At 40.0% G+C, this 26,246-nt stretch overlaps 2 non-coding genes across 2 annotated transcripts; both read left to right on the top strand.

Annotated features, from left to right (window-relative positions):
• Window positions 1-24,273: 24,273 nt before the first annotated feature.
• On the top strand, window positions 24,274-24,356 carry trnal-uaa (transfer RNA leucine (anticodon UAA)). Its single transcript has one exon. It is a non-coding gene; the product is annotated as a tRNA-Leu (tRNA).
• A 556-nt stretch (window positions 24,357-24,912) lies between these two features.
• trnai-uau (transfer RNA isoleucine (anticodon UAU)) lies at window positions 24,913-24,995 on the top strand. The gene has a single exon. It is a non-coding gene; the product is annotated as a tRNA-Ile (tRNA).
• The last annotated feature ends 1,251 nt before the right edge of the window (window positions 24,996-26,246 follow it).

Genomic DNA, 26,246 nt, shown 5'->3' with positions numbered 1-26,246 from the left:
AAAGTTTACATTTTGGCTGAATATATTCACTCAGTAGGTTCATGAAAAACTTGTTGCAATGGAAAAAAACATCTTCCAACTGGCAGCAAATGTTCCTATGGGGAGATAATGGGGAGATTTTAATGCAGACTAACACCGAAGAGTTTCCCAAACTCTCAAGCTACAAGGTCTGTGGGACTCCAAACACAAAACCCAGGTGGAGGAACTGCGGCCTTTTTAAAGAGCGGTTGCCAGCATCGTCTGAATGTTTCTCAATGGACAAATGTATGTGTTGCTGCCTGCGGTACAGTAAACATTTTTGTTTTGGCTATAACAAGTGGGGAGTAGTTATGAAAGAAAGCCTGTTGGCCGGCTCTTTCCTCCCCTAAAAGAGAATGGGAGCGGATTCCAGAGAGAACGAGGGCTTAATTAACCAAACATACAGCACCTGCTAAATAAATAATATGCCTTCTACCATAAGTAAAAACAAAAACTATAGCGGACAAGACCCTGCACTTCCAATTCTACTGAAGTACGTAGGTTCTCAACGTTCTCAACGTGGGGTCCGGGGACCACCAGGGGTCCTTGAGGGGGTTCCATAGGGTCCCACAGCAAATTGATGAATTGTTAAACTTCAGCATTATTTCATTTACAAGAAGTTAACACGATTAGAGTATGTAGAAGAATGACTATTTTGATCATAGTTTCTCTGTTATCTCTCTACCTATGATACAGACAGTCATGGAATTCTGGACAAAATCACATTCAACAATAAAAAATATTCTCAGATTTGGGTCTGAGAGACAAAATCTCATCAAATTGGGGTCCTTGGCTCTAATGTGGACTAAATTAGGGGTCCTTGATATGAAAAAGACCAGTTTCACCCCAGTTTCATGATCATTTATCATGCCTCTGGTTTCAGCTATCTTCTCAAACAATTATCTGATTCTATGATATTCTAAGTACCAAATACACTATAGCTGAAGTAGACAAACAGACTTGTATGTTGCTTGACATTTTATATAAAAAACATTTGACACAGAAAAACCTGTGGTGTTTAAGCTGAGCAAATTTCAGTTGAGCATTATGTCCTGACCATTTCCTTTGCAAGTTGCTGCTGTCAACTGGATGGATGATCCAATTCACAGACGTCCTCATAATTATAAATGAGCTCATTTATAATTGAAGATTTTGTGTGCACTGGGGCGTTTGATGTAGTACACAATATAATGGGATCCGCTTTAGGATTCTGACTTTTGCCCAGTGGTGATCTTTAAAATCCATTCAGTGCATATTAGGATTTTTGCAATAACAGAGAGACTATTCAAAAATGCACTTAGGATTCAATTAGGAGCTATCCAACACTATTTATTTTTGGTAGGCACAGATGCGTCCTAATTTGTTAAATTCATAAATGCCGCAGCCCTTTATGTGCAATATGTGTAGTGTGGTGTTGTGATTAGAGAATCCATTAGAGGTGTACAGACACGTCATTATCTGTATCTGTATCTGTATCTGTTCAACCAACAAAATCATCTGTCTCTGTATTCGGATAGAAGACCAGAAGTGGGCGTGGTTTATATCGGAAGTCACGTTAAAATCGGGCAAATGTTATATTTTCTAACTTAATATTCATTGGCAATGCAATTTTTGTGCCTTCAAAGCATCAAATTGATTTAATGTTGGCATATAATTAATTATGAAATATATTTCCACATCCTCATACTGTACTTTTCATCTCTCTCTCTTTTTTATTTTTAACTAAATTCCATGAAACCTATGGCTGATACATACAGCATGTTCCATCTTAAACGGATGAATATTGACTGAAATACAAGGTAAAACGTCGTTTTTTTCAATATTTCGACTGAGTTTTTTAAATGGAGGAAATTACACATACAGCTAAAAACTACAGGTTCTAAGCTTCATTTTGATGTGTAGGTTGCGGAGGTTTGAAAGAAATCCAGCTGCCACACCAGGCTTTTATCTCGCTAGTAGAGGTCAGCGACCCGAACCCATTTTCTGTTTTACAAATGATAAAGGGAAAATCAAGTCCTTTATTTACATGTCAATCATGGCTTTTTTTTCGAATAATAACAAGCAACTTTGGGTAGAAGAAATATCTGTTTCCATCACATTATTTGTGCTTTCCCGAATAACGTATTCGGATTCGGGTACATCCCTAGAATCCATCCTACAGAAACATCACAGGCCAACGTGTCGATCAACAGCCATGTGTCCTTTCACTGAAACGCCCAGCCTGCTCATTCATTAGAATTTGCTCTAGGTAAGGTCGTTAGCTAAATGGGAAAAATATGACACCCAGGGGCCCTGTTCTGCCACTATCAAATTTTACTAGAACAATTACAGCCATGATTCTGCTCTAACATCATGTTGTTCATCACTAGCATGTAACACCAAATTCCATGCTTCAGACGCTACTTTTGAGTTTTGTGTGCCAGTTTTGGTTTCTCATAAATACGTTTGTTTACCTACTTTGCAAGAGTGTGGAGCTAGTAGCACAATATTTAATTAAGGTACCCACATTGGGTGCGGTGTGCACAATTGCACCACATCCCTTAATTTGTAGGTTGCAGATGGGACGCACATACCTGTCCTGCCACTCTGGATAGCTATAGGGATTTTATCAACTGAAAGGGAAGGCCCTCACACAAGCAGCTGTGGATTACAGATATTGGTAAGATTCATCCCTTTAGCCCAGTACAGACTATAGTTCCCTTCTACCTCCACATAACACAATGAGCTGGTCACATGCACAACCTGACCACAGTTCAAGAAATAGGACTAAAGTGTATACATGTCCCAACTGGTGTCTATTAATGTGATTAAAATCAGAATACTCCACATATGTTGCTGCAATTATGCTTTCTTCAAGAGCATGATCGCGTTAATATAATCAGATTATGGTGATCACAAGATGGGCTAACCAACACAGTTTAATGTTAGGAGGTCTTAACTAAAATCAGTTTTGCCTTTCAGATTATTATCAGTGTAGAGGTGATGAGGATTTAGAGTGGATTAGGATTAGGATTGCTTCTTCATATTCATTTAATGTGAAGAAACAAGAGTATAATTTGGAGCCTGTAAAAAAAAAACCATCAAGATGTCCACTCATTAAGGAGCAACTAACATCATGAAGAATAAAACTGAAATAAAGACTATTTCACCATCACCATCAATCCAGTGTTCTCTTTACTGATACATGCAGCATGGGGAGAAGCGCACAGCAAGAACGGTGCAGTTCTCTGAAAGGGAGTTACTTTAAGAAAGCTTATATGGACAAGGCCAAACATCCCTAGACAAAGCAACGTCTCAGGATCACACCACTGTCGCAGGAACGTACAACACTTGCCTAAAGAACAAACTCTCCTTTCTGTTGTTAGGTTCACATATAACAATAACAATATTCTAAAGAAAGCAGATGTCCTAGCCTAAAGCAAGACATAAAATGCAACTTTTTCTCCACATATCATTAATCTAAAGCCAACCAGGCAGACTGAAGACACCAAAAAACTGTAAGTTAAGTATGATGCTAAACATTAGCTGTAAACACTAAGTAGTTAGTAGTGTAAGAAGAAGGATAAGGAGGATTCAAGCAAGTGCCACTGCCAGACCGTTGCTTTTGTCCGTCTGTCACCAGCCAAGTTCTCCTCATATTCAAGGTGAAATATGCCAGTAAATTAGTAATTAGTAAGTATACCATAACATAGCACTTGGCTAACGAAGCTGAGCTCTCACAGTTACCTTGTTACCTAGCCTTGCAGCATCACGATATAGCCAGCATGGTAGTGTCAAAACAAAAATATATTGAATTTAACTCAGTGGAAAGACCTAGAGTTGGGTCTGAGAGAGTCTGTGCTCACACTTTATGCAGGACACAGACAGACTCCTCTCCTCCAACAAAGACAGACAGAAGGAGAGAGAGAGAGAGAGAGAGAGACCAGCAGACACAGTGTTTGTCCAGATCCCAGGCATCAGTTGGTTAATATTGATGATATTCAGCTCCACCGAATATAATGAAATGATAGAACAGTATCTAGAGAGGGTGTGAGAGTGCCGAGGTAACACTTAATGTGTTTATGTGAGCAGGAGAGCTTCTGATAGTGACAGAAGTGCCTTGACAGGTCTACATGAAGTCACTCCCTTTGTGGTTTTAGGAAAGCATGGAGACTGATAGGAAGAGAAGAGAATTGGAGGGAAGAAATCAAAACACAGAGCCTTACAAAGTAGTTCAAATGATTTCCATGGTTCCACTGCAGTCCTGCCCGAAAGATGCATTGTGTTTCTTTTGTGTGAAAGCATTGTTAAACAAAAAAACACTTTTTTGCTGGAAAAGCAGACTCAGTCTGTATAACAGCAGCCTTCAAAAATTGGAAAACAGCTAGTGAAAAGGTTTCCTCACCTGACACTCAGTGACTGTTTGTTCAAGTGTGCAACCTGTAGATGCCCAACTATCTAGTCTTAGGGCAAAGCAACAAGTAAATAATGAACACAGCCTAGATAAGATTGTCAAAACAGTCAAATACTTAGCCAGGCAGGGTCAGTCTCCCATGACGAGGAAGATGGTAACTTTTACCATCCTGTATTTGGTATGTAGACCATGACCTTGGTATCGAATAAGGTATTTGTAGGGTTATATTCTACTAATGAGACAAAAGTAAAGGTCCTTGCAGAGTCCTGCATTAGATCAGACTTTGGAAACCTGTTTACCATTATATCCTGGTTATTTTGAAAATCGCCATAAGGACACATATTAGAAGAAGTGAAATTAGAGACCATAACCTCTTGTCGAAAAAATGTACTGACTTTATATTTTGAGCAAGAAGTTGGGCTGTCATCCCATTGACGTGGGGGCCGGGTTTGGAGTTTTTTTTTAACCCGGCCTCTAGCTGACCTTACAGGAAACCTTACTGGCTTCAAAATTAACACTGTGGCCTGCTTGGACTCGACCCGTGTCCCAACCCATTTAGGGGTGGCAGAGGATGACAGTCGCCATGCCCCTGGCCTCTAGGTAGGAAAATATTTTATTACAGAAAGAAATACTTAAATCTAAAATGTTCTCCTTTACGGTCATGCAGCAGGCCTGCATGACTCTGGACTGGTCAGTGACGGTGACTCACAGCCGTGTTTTGGAAATGTATAGGCAGGCTATTTGAATTTGACTTTTTGAAATTAATGTAAGCATATTGAGTAAAAAAGTAAATCTTGAATGAACTGTTGTGACTGAATACAGGCCTAAATGTAAATTGAGTGACGTATGTAGCCCAGTGTAAAAAGGATTGAAATGAAGTGATTGACAGTTAGGCCTAAGTGGTGGTGGCTCAGTGGCTTTTTATGATGACCCAATCGCGGGGATATCACGCACGATATCAACCCTCGCACTAGACTATACAGTATGTTTATCTGGCCCACGGCAATTTGCTTAATCAGCACCACTGAGAGTGGCAAAAAAAAATCCACATTCAGTATGTGACCCGCCTCCCCCACATTATTTAACTTCTTTCACAGTGTCTGCAAAACACAGCGATTACATCCGGAGAGTTGTCTTCATTTACTTCTCTGCTATTTTTTTTTGTCTTCTCTATATATTGATTGCCTTTTTAATAAGGAATCATAGGATGGCTATTTGTGGGAAGGCGGCTATAAAGAGTATAGACACACACACACACACACGGGGAGCAAAATGCATTTTTTTTTAGGTATTTCTGCTTTATTTGGACAGTCACAGTGGAAAAGGGACAGACAGAGGGGATGACACACAGCAAAGGGCATGGGCTGGATTCAAACCCGTGACGCTGAGCCTTAATGGTACACGCTCTACCAGTTGAGCCACTGGGGCGGCACACAAAATGCATTTTTTAACATTATCAGTGTCTGACCTGGAGATGAAACCTTTCACCTAGTCTCTCCTGATTGAAATTATGGTTGTCCCTGTTTCCCCCTCAGAGGCAGGCAGAGGAGGTTTAGCTCTCTGGCTTGGATCCACAGTGAGCCAGAAAAGGCTCAGCAACGTATCTGTATCTCACATTCATCAGGATCAGCTTCACCTGATTGACAGTAGGTCTCTAGAGAAAGCAAAGCCGTCTTTGGCTCGGTGGTGTAAATAGTGGATTTTGGCTCCAATTAAGGCCGGCGCTGATGTCTTGCCTGAGTTATGTCTGAATACTGATTATGTAATTTTGTACTGACTGGACTGCAGAAACTAAACCAATACGTTTTTGAGATTTGGATATGCAGAGTTGTTTTCACAGTGTTTTATTTCAAAGTTATATCACTGACACTCTTTAAAGATTGCATTATGCTAGTAGAGTGAGAGGCTATATTTTATATAGATTAAAAAAGTAATTTGATAACAGCATCCATAACCTTTTTTGTAATGTTTCTTCCCTGTAAACTATCCATGTATTGTTTTATCTATAAACTATCCATGTATTGTTTTATCAAATACACTTAGGCCTATATCAAAAAAAGCATTTGACCAGTTTAGGACACGGCCCTCTTGGGATTTGCTTGTCTGTTATTTCCTGTGAAGGTAATAATAATCGGTGGTAACCGTGCTTTAAAATAATATTTGCTCCCTCTTTTTTGAATGAGTGTTGTTGCTATGACAACAGGACAGAGTTCCGATTGGCAGGCTGAGGCAGTGACGAGCATTTGGATTTTATCACATGTGGAAGAGACAAATAAGCAATACACTCAAATGCGGTGACATTAGAGGCATTGAAATTTCTGACACCTTAACTCAGTGTTAGTTGGAGATGCAGGGTTTGAGTGTTCGTCTTTTATATGCTTTTTAATTAACCATTCGACAAACAGGCTAATGCTCTCTTCTGAACTCGCCCATCCTCTAAATCACCTGCCTTGGGCGAGTGGCCGTGCTTAAAGTCCCCATGAAATTAACTCCCATTACTGTTACTTCCTGGAAAACAGAGTATCTTTAATGGTGACCTCATGCTGCACCAGTAGGTGTAAATACAAACTCAAACCAATAAAACCATCAGATTGTTTAACAATCCTGCCTCTCCGCACCCCTCCCATCATATAAAATTCCCTTTCTCTCCCTGACCGGTCTCCCAGTCATTGTCAGCATCTATGAGCTTAGTCTCTGATTGGCTGTAACACAGCTCCTCCTTGATCAGTGCAATATAATGGCTAATTACTCAGTATATTACACGTGTGTACACCCTTCTGTTTGAGAACTGGGGGGTATTCCATCAAGGCAGATAAAGGAAAATCCTGGCTTATTTTGATAAGTCTCGCTAATTTAAGTGAGAGTTCCGGTCCATTACTGTGGCTTATAGGATTCCCTGCTCAGTAACCAAGGTAACTTATACTGCTGAACCAGCCTGCTCCGTAGCGGGCTAACTGTCAAGCTTAATTTAGCTGTGTGTCAAAGAATGTCCAACAGGCGGAAACAGAATCCCAAAAGACTGTTCCGTCAAGTGTCATTTCGCCCTCGCATCACTTTTGTCATGTCCGTGTTCGGAAACATAAGTTCAGACTTTTTTCTCACAATGTGACCAAGCATGAATTTACGTGTTTACTTTAGTTCCAAAGAACGTATTCATAAAAATAAACAAGTTAAGAAAATCATGTCTTACCACTTTCACTGTCTTCAAAAGCCAGTAGGTTAATTGACATAGGCCTAGGCTATAGAAGCAGTGCATCTAAAGACCAGTTACAACCAACTATGGCATGTCCATTCCTCAACAACCCTGTGGATGAAGGTGCTCAGATTCTACACAGAGCGTTTACACCACCAGCCCCAAGGGTCTTCAGAGACAGAAGTAATCCACTGGGCTTCCCTGATGAGTATCTGTAGTTTACCTATGTAGTCTGCTGGAACCACACATAAGGAAGCACACTCACCGTAGCCAAGCCTTGACCACTGTTCAGTCTGTCTGCATAGCTCTGCGTTTCTTTGCATGTGGGACATTCTTGATGCAGAAGGTCTTGCAAAGGGAGCTGTATGCTGGGGAAATAAGAAGGGTATACCTTGCTCTAAAGCAGTACCTGAATATTTTCATCACTTTCCCTGGTCATCTTGAAAGAATCAAGGAGGCGTTTTATTCAATTGCAGGTATGTGACAGATAAAATAAATGTTTAAGTAGCCTACAGGTTGACAGGCCTCTGTATTAACTTAATCCTCTCCTTCAGGCTTCCCCAATGTTATAGGCACAATAGACTGTACCCATGTGTGTATCCAGGCCCCATCTGGACCTGTGGAGGCAGACTATGTCAATCGGAAATCTTTCCATAGCCTAAATGTACAGGTATGTACTGGGGGAAGCTGTCCATACACTGTCAGGCAGAATAGTAATAATTGGATTTGGAAGAAATGTGCACATCTGTGATAATAGATCAAATTAGTTTTGATGTCAACACTTCTTTGGATTTAAATCCTGTTACCCTGGCAGTTGTTCACAGAAATGTCCATTTCAGTGTCAGCCTTACACAAAGAAGCAACTGTATTGTACAGAGATAGTGTTTCACTTTACCTTATCAGCACAGATCGATGAATTAAAAAATAAATAAATAAATCAGGTATTTCCTTTCCTAACCAAAATATGTCATACTAACATGTCGCTGCAGAGGGCCTATGCAAAACCATTTTTGAAATCTTACACAATGTCAGACCCAAAGTTCAAAATATTATTCTGGAATGTGAGCAATGTTCAGATAATTCTGAACTAGGTTTTACATTTTGAAAGACACCACTTCATCCACCCTTCTTAGTCATGCTGAGCAATTTTAAATTAATGCTCTGCCAAGCAAAGTGTGCCACATCATTGAAGGTCACCCTCTATGCTGTCTGCAGTGGAAGTTGCCTGATATCCAATATCGAAGCAAAGTGAAGCTCTGTCCATGATTCAAGAATTTTTCGAGCATCGTCACTGTCACAGAGGTTTGCAAGAGAATATTGTTACTACCCAAGGTTTACTTAATCTACTTAAGAATCTCATGTATATTTAACCAACACTTTTATTATGTAGGGGAGTTTAATGGCATTCTGCTTGGGGACAGAGGCTATCCCTGTATGCCATACTTGCTGACACCCTACCCAGAGCCAGCAACAGAAGCAGAGGGCCTTCAACCATGCCCACACAAAAACCAGGGCACAAATTGAGATGGTTTTTGGCCAACTGAAATCTGGGTTTCAGTGCCTAAAAAGCCTCAGGGTTACTCCAGACAGGGCCTGTGATATCACCATAGCCTGTGCAGTTTTGCACAACATTGCCACCCTACACCGTGAGAGACTGCCCAGAATGTTGCTGGAGGAGCAATGGGAAGACATTGACCCAGCCCTGCAGGAACCCATAGATGGAAGAACTGTGCGGGACCTTGGTGGACATTCCTGCAGTCAGCATGCCAATTGCACACTCCCTCAAAACTTGCGACATCTGTGGCATTGTGTTGTGTGATAAAACTGCACATTTTAGAGTGGCCTTTTACTGTGACCAGCCCAAGGCACACCTGTGCAATAATCATGCTGTTTAATCAGCATCTTGATATGCCACACCTGTCAGGTGGATGGATTATCTTGGCAAAGGAGAAGTGCTCACTAACACGGATTTAAACAAATTTGTGAGAAATAAGCCTTTTGTGTGCATAGAAAAAGTCTTAGATCTTCTATTTCAACTCATGAAAAATGGGAGCAAAAACAAAAGTGTTGCGTTTATATTTTTGTTCAGTATACATATGTAAGCAACAAACAACACATGTACGAGCTAACACTTCCAAAACATTATGCCATTTATTGAATACCACCATAACAACTTACAATCCTTACTGTATATCTGCAGGATTTAGAAAGTAATATTTTAGACTTTTTAAGACCTTTTAATGCCATCTAAAACTGGATCAGGACCAATTGAACAACCTAAATAAAGAAACAATGCTGGCAAAAAAAAAAAAACAGTTTCTGACTGAACATAGCTGTTGACAGTTCTGAGACTATATGAGAAGTGCAAGAAAAAGGAAAATAGGAAATTAAATGTTTAGGGACATGATGCCAACATGTTTGGCATATTGTATTAACACTGTCCTGCATTAATGTTAGAGTGGACATGTATGAGGGTCGAACTTACTGTGACCAACTGGAAGTGCATGTAATACAAATACATTCACAATCCGTGAAACGACACAATCTGATTATTACTATTATTTGGTTTGCCTTACTTTCCAACTCTGCCTCAACAAATTAGCACTGATTGTAAAGTAAAATACATTAATTAGTGATGAACTTGTGTGGAAAAACAAACCTTCAAAAAATAAATGATGAAAAAATAACAACACTTCCTTCAACTCACACATGGGTCAGGTAAGCCTCTTTTTTTTGGTGGGTAAAACGGTACATATTTACAGATCAACAACTATTTTAACAAATAAATTTCACATTTCATTATAGGCTACTTACCACTCTGGAAAATGCTTTTATATTTACTTTTCACTTGTTGCCACGTTCTTTTTTGACTATTGAGATGGCCCCTGTTGAGATGTAACAGTGAAGAATGAATATAGGCCAAGGGTTACTAGGTCAGAAAGGCTTCAAACACCTCACTGCATTAGGCTAATTAACAGTAAATGCATTGTAGTTATGTCAGTTCTCGTAAGTTAGCCTACACCATAATTTTAAACTGATATTTTCTAGCCTGCTGATAATATAGCCACAGTCTTACTGTAACTAGTGATCTGAATGTTCATTTATTAAAAAATAAAAATAAAACAATAAGTAGGCTTGTATAACTTACACATTTAATCTGTCAGCAATTTTTGGCCGAGCCATCTCCCTCGCCTTGTTAATTGCGTCAGTATTGCCCTTTTTGGTGATGACTCCTTCATATTCTTCATAAAGTTTCATCAGCAGGGTTTGTTCCGCCGCTGAGAAGAACGCCGCTCTAGTTTTTGCTTCTTTTTGCGACATAGGATCTTCTTTTTGACTGATGATGGAATACCCCTCTGAAGATGGTGTAAATGGAAACGTTTTCTTTTTTTGTTATTCCATCACATTTTTTGCACTTTAGCACGTCATGTAAGTAAATATTTTTTGTTTCTTTGCATCAGTAAGTCTCTATTTTGGATTATTCCTTTCATAGCCAGTGTGCGAGTTCTTTTCATCATCTTTCAGCCCTTATACTTTTTGGAACATATGCACCTGAAGCATGCTTCTTGTCTGCAAACAGACAGTTAGAACCATGTATTGCAATGTTAGGAGTGTAGTTGCCAGTTCATATTACAAGAAAGACATCCTGTCAAGGCCCCATGGCAGAGCTGTACAGAAAAACTCATATTTCAGCTATTGGGTTTTCAGGGACAATGTAAAGAAAAGTTGTGATAACACAGCGTCAACTGGATGACCTGTGCATTTCTGCAGACACTGTCCTTGAAGCTGAAGGCCTGCTGCTGGCCCTCGCTGCCCCCTGCCAGCATCACTTGCCCTTCCTCCCCCTCTCCCTCTGACCTTAGTGCATCGCCCTGAATTAAGACTCTGTGTGATGAGTGTGACTAGATTCCTCGCCACAATCTCAACATTTCCGCACCCCGTTACAACAATGGAGTTGTTGTGACAAAGTCCCAGTGATATGGACGACTAGCTAAACCACACACATTCCGAATTCACTTCGGTCAAGGGGTAACAGAGTCACAGAAATAACGTTTTAAGGTTGAACTATAATTGACTATGCCGTACATATTTGGATAGGTGTTTCCAAACACTTTCATTTGACATTGGGGCTTAAACTAAGGAAATTATTTGAAGGGCAAAAAAGTGGAATTTGTTGCAGAGTCACAGAAAAACAACAACCTGTTTTGACTGAAAAAAAAACAGAAATATGCTGTTCTTTCCAAATTTTGTGGATAGTTTTTCATTGGTATTGGTCTGACCTCCCCCAGCAGTTGTTTTCCTCACTATGTGGAGCTTCATGTATTTTTACATTATTTGGCAAGACTCGTGGCACCTCTAGTATTTAACATCTTTTTAGGGATCCAAGTAATTTTATAGCTGGCTTAGCTTTTTCATTATTTATCCTCAAAAACAAATCAGGCCATATGATAAATACTGTGATAGCTTGGCAGGTATTGTGATAATTCTACCATTGACCTTATTACCCCCAAATAGAGCTTTTCACAGAAAATACTGCACATATCACTATACAGTTGTTAACTTGAATATTACATTGATAAAATTAAAGATCTTATAACATACTTCTGTTCATTCATCACACTTAGCTCTAACAGCTGCAAACATAAAATAAATACAGTGAAGCCATGGGTGGTGCAGTGTCCTGTCTGGATCTGGGGTCTGGCTGCTCTCTGCTGTCTCTCTGACCCTGACTCCCTCACTCTCTTGTTGTCCTTGCTAAGACACTGATAGAATGGACAACATTACCTTTAACACAATTCACTTGTTTAATATTGTACTAGCATTTCCCCGTTTGAAGGTGATCGTACCTGAGTATCAGTATTTTCTGCCACTTCTGCTACCTCAAAACTGGCTCAACTTCCGCCTGCTAGAGGAAAAATGACATGGCAAAAAAGGCAGCTTATATCATCCATTAATATTTATTATACAATGGCCTGGCTGAATATTTGATTCTGATTGGCTGGAGGGGTGTTGATTAATTTCAGATAGCCACATGACTCTGACATAGGAGCACAGTAATGCACCATGTTGAGGCTTGCTTACAAATTAAATATTGAGTGAGTTTAACTCAAAGATAATATATGAGACACCACAGCAGCATATTTAGCTGACATCACAGTCAATCAGACAGTGATAGATAGCTACATATTCCCTCTCTGTCCTTGCCATGCTAGTTAGCAAGCAAACTTTAGACGATAGTAATTTCTATTACAAAGATGGATCGTGAAAATGACGTCTGTCTGTATACAAGTTAAATTCACTTGAACACACTGTTTTATCACTCACATTGGGTTGAAAATAACACTGATGTCTAGATGTCTAGTTTTGTTCTTTCTCAACCCATTTTCACAACACAACCTGTCAGCTCTTCATTTGATTGTGCGTTTGTTTCATGTCGCCTGGCTTCCCGGCTGGGTGGAGTATTCCATATTTAAGCACTGTGATTGGCTCGAAGGTCCAACCACCGCCCAGCCGGCAAACTTTGGTACAATTACAATTAGTCGGATACACCAGGTGCCGCATCAGAGTCCAATAACTATGTACAGTCTTCTTTCTCAGCTTCTTCTTTCTTGATACCATTTACCTGGGGGTCAAAGGTTACCAGCTTCTGATCCCACGGTACATGATCGTATATATTAGTGATTGTTCTCGAGAGAGTGGTAAAAGTTTTATTTGCACATTTGATAACTAACACTGGATAACGAGATGAAAAGAAACAAAAACTGCATGCAAGACATCAAAACCCCTAGAGGCTGATAAAAATGTCTTCAAAAGGAAGAGAGAGAATGGAAAAAATTGTCCTTTATTTTGTCTTTGCTGTGTTGATTCTCCTTTAGGAATCAGTGTAATTGTGAATGGGAAATGTAACACTTAGTGAGTTGGTGCAACATGGCAGGTTCCTCACAAAGTGTAATCTTTTTTTTTTTTCCATAAATAAGATCATTGTACATTATAAACATTGGACATTGTTAAATATACATTTCTAATAAAATACATTAAAAACAAGCATGTTATCCTTGATAAGTTGTGGCCAGGGCTTGGGAGTCCAGCTCACTCCCTACTGTTTAGTACAGTGGTTCACAACGTGGGGTCCGGGGACCACCAGTGGTCCTTGAGGGGATTCCAGGGGGTCCCCAGCAAACTGATGAATTGTTAAACTTCAGCATTATTTCATTTACAAGAAGTTAACACAATTAGAGAATGTAGAAGAATGATTGTATTGATCATAGTTTCACTGTTATCTCTCTACCTACAGTACAGATAGTTATACATTTCTGGACAAAATCATATCAAACAATAAAAATATTCTCAGATTTGGGTCTAAGAGACAAAATCTCATCAAATGGGGGTCCGTGGCTCTAATGTGGACTAAATTAGGGGTCCTTGATATGAAAAAAGTTGAGAATCACCGGTTTAGGAGACAGTTTGGATTTCGCTTCAGTTTCAAATCATCAATTTCTGAGAAGTGATCATACCTGACGCCAATCTACTGAGGCTCAATTAGTGGGCATGGGACGCTCTTCTCTATTGCAGCCCCACTTTGCGATATAGGCTGATAAGACGGGTGTGCTGTCACTGTTAATATCTCCCAACACCATCCGCTCAACGGTCTCATGTGCATACTCAACATGAAATGAGGTTTGCTCAACAGAGTTTAGGTCATAGATCTGATTTTTCACTATACTTGTGTAATTCTGTGTGTAACGTAGGCTATGTTCTGTATGTGCACACACTTGCTTGTGCACATAAACGTGTGTCACAAGCTTGCAAGTACTTATGTGTACATTTTTGCTTGTGTGTGTGTGTGTGTGTGTGTGTGTGTGTGTGTTTGTGTACAAGGCCAAATCATTCCCAGTGAGATTAGAGGAGAGTCACCTTATTGGCTGATTAATAATGTAGAAAATGGAGAGCTGTGCCTGCACATTAAACATTTAGTCTACACACAGACACAAACAGGGACACCACACACACACACACACACACACACATACACACAGCACATTAAACATTTAGTCTCAAGCGAGTGCTTTGCCATCACGGACTCCATGTTCTTACGTTTGGCCACAAATTTAATTAATTAGCAGTTATGAAAATATACAGACAGAGGGAGAGCTACACAGAGCAAACCTAATGGACTCCTTCATTGCATACATCATAGATATAAAAACCTGAAGTCAATTTCACCATGATGCTAATGTTTGTCAGAAAGTATCTCAAAGCAGAGTGCGTGGTCCGACTGTAAATGAAAGAGAACGTCTGAGCTTTGAGTCTTGAAGATTATTTAGAAGATGGCTGAGGAAATGTACACTCAGTAGAAAGACAGAGAGACAGAGAGAATGGCATCTAATGGACCTGCTCTCTAGTGATGTAGGGAACAAATTTTCTGAAAAAAAAAGAAGAAAAACAGCCTTCTTTTTAGGTTGAATGAAATGCATTTTTGAGATTATCCAATGGGTTCTGAAAGGGTTTATAAGCCCAAGAGGTCTAAGAGTTTTCTCAACCAATATGTGGACCATGTAATCCTCACAAAAATCACCAAAATTGGAGTTATGAGGTTTTCACATGACAACAGCGATATGCATTACAGGCACAATCAAACTGTCAGTGGCCTTTAACACGGTTTGATTAGAAATACAACAGACCCACTGGTAACTTAAAAACCAAACAAACAAAGAAACAATGAAAGACTTTCAAACGTGCCTTGTTCAAAAACAGTAATTATTTTTTGTGACATGGAATCCAAACTGGGTCACAGTCCGGCCGCTGATGGGAACCCACAGGACAAATGTGGCAAAATGTTTTAATGAGCGTGGGTCCCAAGGCAAGACACTACAGAAGGGTTTCCTCCACCATTCTCCATAATCTCACATTCATTATCATTCCCCGACGACAAGGTGTCGCCCAAGCTACCATTGGCAATTCTCATTTGTATTTATAAACCCTCTCCACCAGTTATTTGTACTGATGAGTTGTGTTAACATACTCTTTGATCACATCTTATGTTTTTTCCTGCATCGCTTCACATGCCTCTTCACGCATTCAAACTTAATAAGTGATATGGTTACTAAAAAATGATGGTCTATACATGTGACAATTTTGGTTGGGGACAAGCTGTCAAAAACAGGATAACCATCAATATGTGATGTACAACTGGAAGCCATTCCAGTTATGTTTATTATGTTTTTCATTTTGCTCTCTGTTTACATTTCTGTTCATAGGGGCTTCTTCCTATTCATTGTCTGAAATGCAATGCAACACTGAGTAGGCCTATATTCTAAACTATCAGTTAGGAAACCACACTGAAAACCAAACTGAAGTGTGAAAGATATTCACTATAGAAAATATGATATCAAATTTTTTTTTTAAAAAAGCCCAGCGAAGCTGCAGAAAAATACATAAATAGTGCTACAAGGAGCCCAGTAGGCTACTATGAAGTTTCGTCCTTGTGTTTGAGAGAGAGAGAGAGAGAGAGAGAGAGAGGGACAGAGAGTGTGAGAGAGAGAGAGAGAGAGAGGGACAGAGAGTGTGTGTGTGTATGTGTGTGTTGGCTGGAGGCATATTGTGCTGGCAAGTCTCCCTTGTTTTCATAAGTATATGTTAGCAGGTGTATCTTTGCAGCGCAGAAACTGGAGGAGTTGCCTAAAACAATTCTACAGGAACCTCTGCACTACATTTCATTTGGATCATGGGCTGAAAAAGTTTAGAAATTTATTCTGTGGTTTCCAATAACAAGCCTGCGTGTAACTTATCTGGGGATGTTACTGTGTTAGTGTGGCTAAAATGATGGCTAGTAAGCTATCCTTCTGCTTAACTCCATTAGGGCTGGGGTGAATCTTTCAGTTCACTTAGTTCAAAATGAGACTAGAAACTGGAATTAATTTGCATTCATTCTCAGGTTGGATGTGGTGCCTCATGCCAAAAGTTATTTAATATTTAAATTTTGATGACAGTCCTCTAAATGATTGATTTGAAAATGAAATATATATATATATGTATATTTCACATGAAAAGATCTCATAACGTCAACAGTAACCCACAATGTTCTGTACTTTCATGCCAGCAATCACTTTGTGAGAGTAGGCGTCACTTTTTTCATATAACATGTATCTCATTCTGCAATTAAACTCTTCATTTTTGTAAGAGAGTGAGGACAGTGGCATCCAAACTGCCATCTTCTCTCCTACGCATTATACTTTAAGTACTAATGCAGGCGATTCAAAATGCACTGCAAGGTTAAGTAGACTGGCAACAGTGGAGCAGAGTGAAGCATCTTACTTATGCCACCGTGTGAGCTGCCAACATGCTCCGGCACCAGTGTCACCAGGACAAATTGTACATTTATTGGCAAATAAAGTGATTCTGGTGTTACAGACCTGATTAGAAGAAGATTAGCCTAATTGTTTGTAGAAGGAGAGGTGGACTACATTAGAAGTCTGTGCAGGCCTGATTTATTCACCTGCACTTCCACACTTTCACTGCTTTTTTTCTCTACTCCCAGAGGTTCACTTGCCATCCACACACTCTGCTGCAAGATCTATTCCCAATCTCACCTGGAAGCCTGCACTGTGTTAAAAGCCCATTTACAGCTTTCCCTACAATTGCAGAGTGACTGGATAATGCATTTTTAATGCATACCATTACAATTACAATTAAGCCATTTAGCTGATATACAGTACAGTGAGTGAGCTAGTAAGGATTCAGTGTCTTTAACTGTTTAGAAAACACTTACCAGGATATTAACAAGGGAGCCTCAGCATTGCAAAGTTTCGGTGCAAGAGTAGGTGTATCAGGTGTGTATGTTATAGTTCAATAGTTATATATAGCAACGTAAACTTATGCTTACACAAAGTGTGCTATGATAGATGAATAAATCTGTAGAACAGTCAGTACTGAAATGTAGATGGCAGTATAGGCTTTATTTAGTTCAGTTCGATTCAATGAGACTTTACTGGCATTACCATGGTGAAGTACAGTATTGCCAAAGCACCTTGTACGTCTGATACATTCAAGAATGGAGATCCAGGCATAGACTTACACTACAGAACATATGGCAAGTTCTTCAGCCTGCGAAGGCTCCAGGCCAAGACCAAAGTCCATGTGGACAGACTGTTTCTCTTCACATGAGGTGCGGCGAGTGCCACAGAGAGGCGGTGCGAGTCCGCATGTGGCTGTAATGTCTCGTCTAAGAAGCCTATTAGGCACATCAAATGTCTTGATTAAATGTAATGTCCAGCAAAATAAGTTGGTGGTGCCATTTTGATTGTTACTATAGAATTATATCTTCAAACAGTCTTTACACACATCCCACTTACTTGGTGCTGAGCCAGACTGTGTGTATCACAGGCATCTGGTTTATAGAGTAATGGCTTGTGACTCTTGTTGAATGCTCCCAATAAATTTTATTTAGTTACATAGACAATGTTTTGATCCCAATGGGACCTTCGTCAGGTGACTGTAGAATTGTAACCTGCCCCCTCCTTATCTCCAGGCACAGAACTTGAATGGATAGAACAGTTCTTCCACTGTTTGTCATGGTAATTTGGCTAGTACAGCATAAAATGGCCATTATGGAATTTTAAGGGTTAATTGCTATGGTGACAACGCAAGTCTGTGCATTAATAATATTATAATAAACTTAATTTGTATAGCACTTTTCAAAAACAAGTTTACAAAGTGCTTCACAGACATAAAAACAGAAAATACACAGTGCAAATACAAATTAGAATAGTTACGATGCAGCCAAGAAATAAAAACATAGATAAAAGACAATGAATACAAATTTTAAGAATAAATAAATTAATAAAAGCATAAAGGAATAAAGCCATTTTATAAAAAATAGTTTTTAAAAGAGGACACTGCGCTAGCTTGTCTGATTCTCAATGGAAGGTTATTCCACAGTTGTGGAGCCCTTACGGCAAATGCCCTACCGCCCTCTGTCTTAAGCCTTGCCCTGGGGACCGAGAGCAACAGCTGGTCTGCAGATCTGAGAGTACGAACAGGGGTGTAAGGGGTGAGAAGGTCGATAATGTAAGATGGGGCAAGGCCACTCAGTGATTTAAAAACAAGCAATAAAATTTTAAAGTCAATTCTGAGCACCACGGGTAACCAGTGCAATGAGGTGAGAATAGGGGAAATGTGCTCATATTTTCGAGTTCTTGTAAGAACCCTAGCTGCGGTATTAAGTTGGAGGCGGTTGAGAGATTTCTGGGGCAGTCCGGCAAATAATGAGTTACAGTAATCTAGATGGCTGGAGACAAAAGCATGAATGAGAGTTTGTGCATCACTGAATGAAAGAAATGATCTAATCTTGGCAATACTCCTGATTTGACCGATAGCTGATTTGGTGATATTGCTAAAATGTTTAGAAAAGTTCAGGTCCGAATCAAAAATTATTCCCAGATTTTTGCACTGCAAACCTTGGGAAACTAAAGTCTGGTTTACAAAATCCCTGTATGCTTTCGGTCCTAACACCATCACTTCAGTTTTGTCATTGTTCAGCAGTAAAAAGTTACTGGACATCCAGGACCTTATGTCTGCAAGACAGGCTGTGTGTCGTCCGCATAAAAATGGAAAGAAATGTTGGAGTTGTGTGACAGGCTCTAAAGTCTGTCACACTGCTTGAGAACTGTAATTAGCAAACTGTCAAAACTCAACTGAAAGCTAACGTTAGCTACAGATTAACATAGCTTTATCAAACACTGTAAGATTACAACATTAGCAAATTAGCAATCCATAGCAGCAAGGCGACGGAGAAGCTCCTTTGGTCTTTGCTGTAAAACCTCTCACCTCAGCGACTTGCCGTATGAAAGCTAGCCCAACGGTAGGCTACATGTAAAAAAGTCTGTCGCTCCGACCATCCTGGAACATTGATTTGAATGGGAATGACCGTTCTATCCATTCCAGTTCTGTGTCTGCAGCTATTCAAAAAAACCTTCACTGCTGTAATCTGTGTCAGGGACGTACGAGACTCTAACTTACATTCACGTTTTAGGCAATCCACTGACACTCTTACCCAGAGAGACTTACATTGAGTGAGAAGACAGTTGTGCTCTCTTATTCACATTGACAGGACACACGGCTGTGGATGGATGCATTTGTCCTCTGACTTGTCGGTTATGGGACGCCATTACTGACCACTAGGCTGCCCAGCCAGGCAGTAGAGCAAGCAAGCGTAAAAAGGAGCAAAAAGGGAATGGAAGTGAGGGAAAATAAAAGAGTAAACATAGAAGGAGAGTGATGAGGACAAAGAAACGTTGAGGAGAAAGGCTAGGGGGGAATGGAAAGCGGAGTGATGAAAATGAGAGAGGTTAAATCTGTGAGGGGAAAGGAAGGGTGAAAAACAACTGGAAGAGAGGGGACAGAAAATAGAAGAGAGAAGTACTGAGGGGTGTTGGAGAACAAGGGATGGGGAAAATGGGTCTGGGGGAAAAGAGTGGTGAAGGGAAAAAAGAACTAGTGGAGTGGGGGATAGGGAAAACTAAAAGTATATGTAGGAGAGAAGGAGAGAGACTGGAGAGGAAAAAAGAGTACCAAAGGAGAGAGAGACGAGTAGGGGAGTGCATACTGTGAGAAGGATAGGTGAGAGGAGGAGAGACGGAAAGAGGCATGAGGAAATTTGAAGTGGAGGACAGAGGGAATGAAAGGAGGGGACGAGGGAATTGAAAGTGCAGGAGAAAGGAGAGAAGTGGTGTGAAGGAGGAATTAAACCGTTCTCACTCTCCTCTCCTCTGACTGGGAGGCATGTCACTCCCCTGTGTGTGTGTGTGTGTGTGTGTGTGTGTGTGTGTGTGTGTGTTAAAAAGCTCTATAGCAACTAAGCTTGATGTAGCAAGTAGTCTCCATCTTTCTTTCTCTCCCCCGCTCTCTTACTTTCGCTTTATCTCTTTCTCCCTCCCTCCTGTCCCTCGTTCCCTCTCCTCCTCCCTCCACTCCTCTGCTGCAGTGACCAGTGAACAACCCTGCTGAGGAGTGTTAGCATCAATAATAATGAGAGAGAGAGGGAGAGAGAGAAGAGAGAGAGAAATACGGCTTTCTCTCCCTGCAGCCTAGGGAGCACAGTAGACCGATAGGTACGTCAATGACTGCACACACACACACACACACACACAGAAACTGTACAAATGCATGCACACACACATACACTTACACATGCAGAAGTAATATTTTCGAACCGTGACAGGTGCTTTGGGCACACACGCATGCACACACACACACACTCCTTAAATTCGAATAACTTTAAAAGGAACTGGTAGTCAAGACAGTGCACACATTTATTTACACACACACACACACACACACACACACACACACACACACACACACACTCATCTTGACCCACACTGTTTGCCAACGGCCTTGTACCCAGATTATTTTCCCTATTCAATCTGTCACACTCACCTTGAGTGGAAAATCAACAGACGAAAACCAGGGCACACTCACACAAACACAACCCCTGTATATGTGTGGGTCCACACCACACACACACACACACATACACACACACACCTAGATGGAAGGTTGTAATTAACTCGGCTAAAATTAAGGTCAGCGTCAGTGACAGCTAGGACAGCTAAGCACTGATAGTATCTGAAACTGTTTCAGTCAAGAGCACCAATACTATCAGCATGATGGCCCAACAGGGAGGTGCTCACACTGCCAGGTACCAGGCTGAAATACACTGTTGGTGTTGAAGATTTTCCCCACTACAGAAATCTGCCAAGAGCCATGTGTAGCACGGCCCTCTATGGGCCAATCACTACCATTCTTTGTGTCCAGGTTAGTCGTAGAGATGTGAAAGATGTGTTGGGGGTAATGCGCTACAGAGATTACTTTTTTACTTAACGCATTAGTTTTTCAATGTATGTAATCAGTTATTAGTCTCAAACTTGCATTTTGTTGCCTTTATTATTCTTTCAAAATGAAAGTGAAAGTAAAATGAGAATCTCCATTTGAAATGAACAGTATTAGTATCTATCTATCTATCTATCTATCTATCTAGTTATCTATCTATCGATCTATCTATCTATCTATCTATCTGTCTATTCTATTTCTATCTATCTACGTTCTATTTCTATCTATCTATCTATCTATCTATCTATCTATCTATCTATCTATCTATCTATCTATCTATCTATCTATCTATCTATCTATCCATCCATCCATCCATCCATCCATCCATTCATTCATGGTAGTTGTGTGTCAAAAAGTGAAATCCTGATGGAAAAAAAAAGGAGAAAAAAAATAACTCCCATGCTTGAATAACAAAGTAAAAAAGTATGTCTAAGATTACCAAATGTTTCACAACTTTGAAGTATCGTTGTAGAATACCACATGAGTATCAGCTGTATGGCTTCATGTTGTGAAGGCCCGGCGCACGTTCAGGATTCTCTCTCATCGCTCATCCAGACAAAGCCTGGGGCAAAATAAGCCTCTCGTTTGTCTAAAAACCTGATATCTTCCTCTGAAACTCCAGACAGGCCAGAGGAAATGAAACCAATAACAGTTGGACCGGCTTTCCTCATGAGATGTTTTTTAATGGCAGATGAGAAAAAGTAGGCCCTTGTTCAAGTTTAAGAAGAGGGATTGAGGACAAGTAAATTTACCTTGTTCCCTCATGGAATGCCTGCAGATATTTTGCATGTGTTTCACAGCTGGGCTATAAAAAGAAGATGCCATCCCTCTTCTTCTTTTTGTTCTAGTCTTTCTTTAATCCCTGTGCATTTACATTATATTTACATCTTAGACGTTCCACTAACCTTCTTATCCAGAGTGACTTACAATGAGTGAGAAGTTAGGGGCCAGTGTCTTCAGATAGCGCCAAAGGGACACTAGATGGCTTTGATTTTTACGTGTCATTACTAGCGTCCCAAATGTTGCTCTACAAAAACACCTACCAGGCATTTCGTTTTGTGGCGGTTGCACCTTGGTGGCTCAAACTTGGCCTTAGTATCATGTACACGCTACCAAAGTCTTCCATTTTCACATAACATGGCTTTCGGGAGCTAAAGCTACTACGCTGACACACAACCCTTCAGAGTAAAAGTTCCTCAGCAAGTCTTCAGACACTTTGGGGACACCTGCATCTCCCCTCAAACTGTTCCATATAAAGCAGAAACTCTTGGTAGGTTCTTGGACCAGCTCTGAGTGTGTGTGTGTGTGTGTGTGTGTGTGTGTTTATATGTATGTTTGCAAAATCAAACTTAACCAGATCACTAAGCCAATGGGAATTTTTTAATTAATTATTGTCTTTACCCACTTATTCCAAGGCCATGGGGAGGTGGGGGGATGGGGGACCCCAATTCCCCAATGGAAATTGTCGATATGAAATCTGAACCAGATATATTTAACAAACATCGTCATTGTCGGGTGAAAACCTTGTATCTCCAAATTGTCAACTTTTTAGGAACTAAAAAATACTGCTTTATTTTTAGCTTGACCACCATATATTCCTTCCTCGACCCATAGAGGAGTCCTTAAATGTATGTTAAATATATGAAAATCACCAAAAAGTTATTAGGTTTTCACAAGACAACAACGATATACAGTATATTCCATATTGAGCAGAGGCTTGTGGGTATGACATAGTCAGTGTACCAGCTCCATTTTGCACACAACACTCCTGGTATGACGTCATGATTTTTTATTTTTTTTTTAAATGCCAACAACACAGCACAAAGTGTCTAAATGTCAACATCTGCTTGTTCCAGTTTTGAATCGCTGGGGGACAGTGATGCTATGGAGGAGTGAGTGATGATGGGCCACCGTTGTTATGCATGAACAATATCAGTCTGGTGGGCCGCCATCCTTATGCATGTGGTCTGTTTTCAAAATATATGACAGGACTTGAAATTCATTAAGAGCATTAGAAGTGCAAGTGTATAAGCCGTAGTCTCTCACATCATAATCATAGCAGACGTATCTTAACACGTTATCACATGACCTTACCAATCTGGGTGAATGTGTTATGAAGTTTTCTTTAATTATATGTTTCCCCTTGAAATGACCTAAATTTTTTGCAAATTATACGTGTTGTTACAGCAAAAATAGAGGGAGGCAGTTCTTCTTTCTTTGTTTCCATAGTGAATCCATAGTGAAAAACATCCTTGTGTTTATTATGGCTTTCATGCAGTGGTTATCAGCATTGTGTTTTGTGTAAAAAGTTGTCTCTTATGTAGTGTATATGGACAGGAAAAAAGAATAAAAAGAATAAAGTTCACAAACTACTGTACAACACCATGGTTACCTATCACATAAGTTTTCAACCAATAAAGTATGGTACAACCAATGATATGTTGCATGCTTTGAACGCCACTCCTGGTAGAGCTGTGGACATTTTCTAATCTTTTCTTTTTCTTCTACTGTTTATATTTGGTTTTTGTTTTTATATATTAGTTTTTATTGGTTTATATTGGTTTTTTTTTATTCTTTTCTGTCTTTCAAAAAGTACACAAGCAACCACTAAGCTAAATTCCTTGTATATGCAAATATACTTGGCCAATAAAATGATTCTGATTCTGATTGTGATGGCTAGCTATTTTCAAAGGGAATTATCAGTCTGGTTGGAACAGTACTGTACAACACCATGGTTACCTACCACCTTGGTGTGCAAACGATAAGTTGTGGCAGGTTCACCAGGATGGCCTAGTGGTTAAGGTGTTGGACTTAAGATCCAATGGACATTTGTCCACTTGGGTTCAAACCCCACTCCTGGTGCAGCTGTGGAAATCCTCTGATCTTATCATGTTAGGGGTCCAAGTATATAGTGCTGCAACCCAGTTTGGATTCTTTTTCTTTATCTTGCGCCCTAAAAGTGTCTGAATCTCAGAAACCCTAAGGGCTACAGGTCCCAAACTTGGCAGATAGGTTTGAAGTGTAAGCCTCTGCTCAGGCAAAAACAATGACACCACTTGACCTGATAGTGGCGCTATAACAACCCACTTTACCTTTTGGTCCATAACTTCTGAACTGTAAGTCGTATAATCAAAATTCTTTCTACCCTAGATTCCTTGAGGCATTGCCCATCTATCCGAATTTGGTATGCATCATCTCTGGACTCTCATGATTACACGTTATCAAACGGTTTTTGATTTTTGTTTTGATATAACTGTCTTCCAATGTTTAGTCATGTTGTGGGCAGGGTCTATTTTACTTGGCCAATAAAATTATTTTGATTCTGATTCTGATGGCTAGCTATCAGTCTGATTGGTACACTACTGTACAACACCATGGTTACCATATATGTGTGCGACCGATGAAGTATGGCATGTTCACCAGGATGGCCAGGTGGTTAAGGTGTTGGACTTATGATCCAATGGACATGTGTCCATGTGGGTTCGAACCCCACTCCTAGTACAGCTGTGGCAACTTTCTGATTTTATATACACACAGAGTATATTACACACAAAGTGTCTATAGGTGACTAGTATTGAACACGCACATACACATGTATGCTCTCTCTCTCTCTCTCTCACACACACAGTACACAAACAAACAAGCAAACAAACAGCTCCTAAAAATATCTACAGCTCATGTATAGCTGCTGCATATACTGCCATTTCTGCTGTGATCAAAAGCTCTGTCACTCTATTTGAGGGTGAAATTATGTCTCTGAGGCATGCTTTGACTTAGCATGGAGTGGCTACCCTTTCGGATTAAGGATTGGATGGAATTAAGTAAATACCTCCACACTGGCCTAATGCTCCCTTAGTAGTTTGCATGGCCAACAATTTTCAAGTTTATTTCCAAATTTTGCTAAGAATTCTGTGTATCCTTTTACCATGGTGCAGTCGCCACAGTAATGTGGTCGTCAAGGGCTGATCAGGTCAGTCGGTCAGGATTAGACACTTCTCCAAACCTTGTGCTATCACACTTATCCCAGTGTGGTAAAACAAAATCATGTCTGTTATTTATTGAACACTATCTAATAAATGAAAGGGAGTTAAAAATTGTAATGAGAAAATCTAACTGTGAATCTACATCTTAGCTGCGATGTTTCACACAAGTCCCATAGTCCTTTTCTTGCTAGAGCTGTCCAGGACTACGTAGGCGCTGTGCTTTGCAGTGAATGTAAAGGGCCTCTCATTGTGTGTGCGGATCCTGGTCTGGAGACCATTGTATATGCCGCTCATGTTGACTGTCCCTCCTTGGCTCTACATTTTAATCGGTTCCAAATCTATTCTCTTGGAGGAAAGAGAGAACTACATTCTTCAGCTTGTAGTTTTGTCTATGATGCAAACTTGAAGGAAAGTTTCCTTCATCACCATATCATGCCTCTATTCTGTGACATTTGTGTCCTACTCCTTCTGAAAGATGATGAAAAATAAGTCTTTAAAAAAAAACAAAAACATTTTTATATAAAAAGAAATGTCATTCAAAAAGGACACTTTGGGTCTGGCTGGGCAAAGTGGGAGGGGCTCCAGCCCCCCTGGACCCTTTCTGTGCACTTGACTGTTTTTCATATGCAAATAAATTAAGATGACGTTGCACAACAGGAGAACCTGTTTTTATTCATGGTTTAGTTTACATGGACTTCTGCGATAAAGTGATGTATGGTGATATACTGTATATAGCCAAAGCACACAAACTCAGGCATTTTATAATAAA

This window comes from Centroberyx affinis, unplaced genomic scaffold (genome assembly GCF_046629955.1).
Source record: "Centroberyx affinis isolate AG114_WGS23_722 - 3 ecotype Tasmania unplaced genomic scaffold, CSIRO-AGI_Caff_v1 ptg000775l_1, whole genome shotgun sequence".
Lineage (NCBI taxonomy): Eukaryota > Metazoa > Chordata > Actinopteri > Beryciformes > Berycidae > Centroberyx > Centroberyx affinis.
This window is presented reverse-complemented; position numbering and strand designations above follow the sequence as displayed.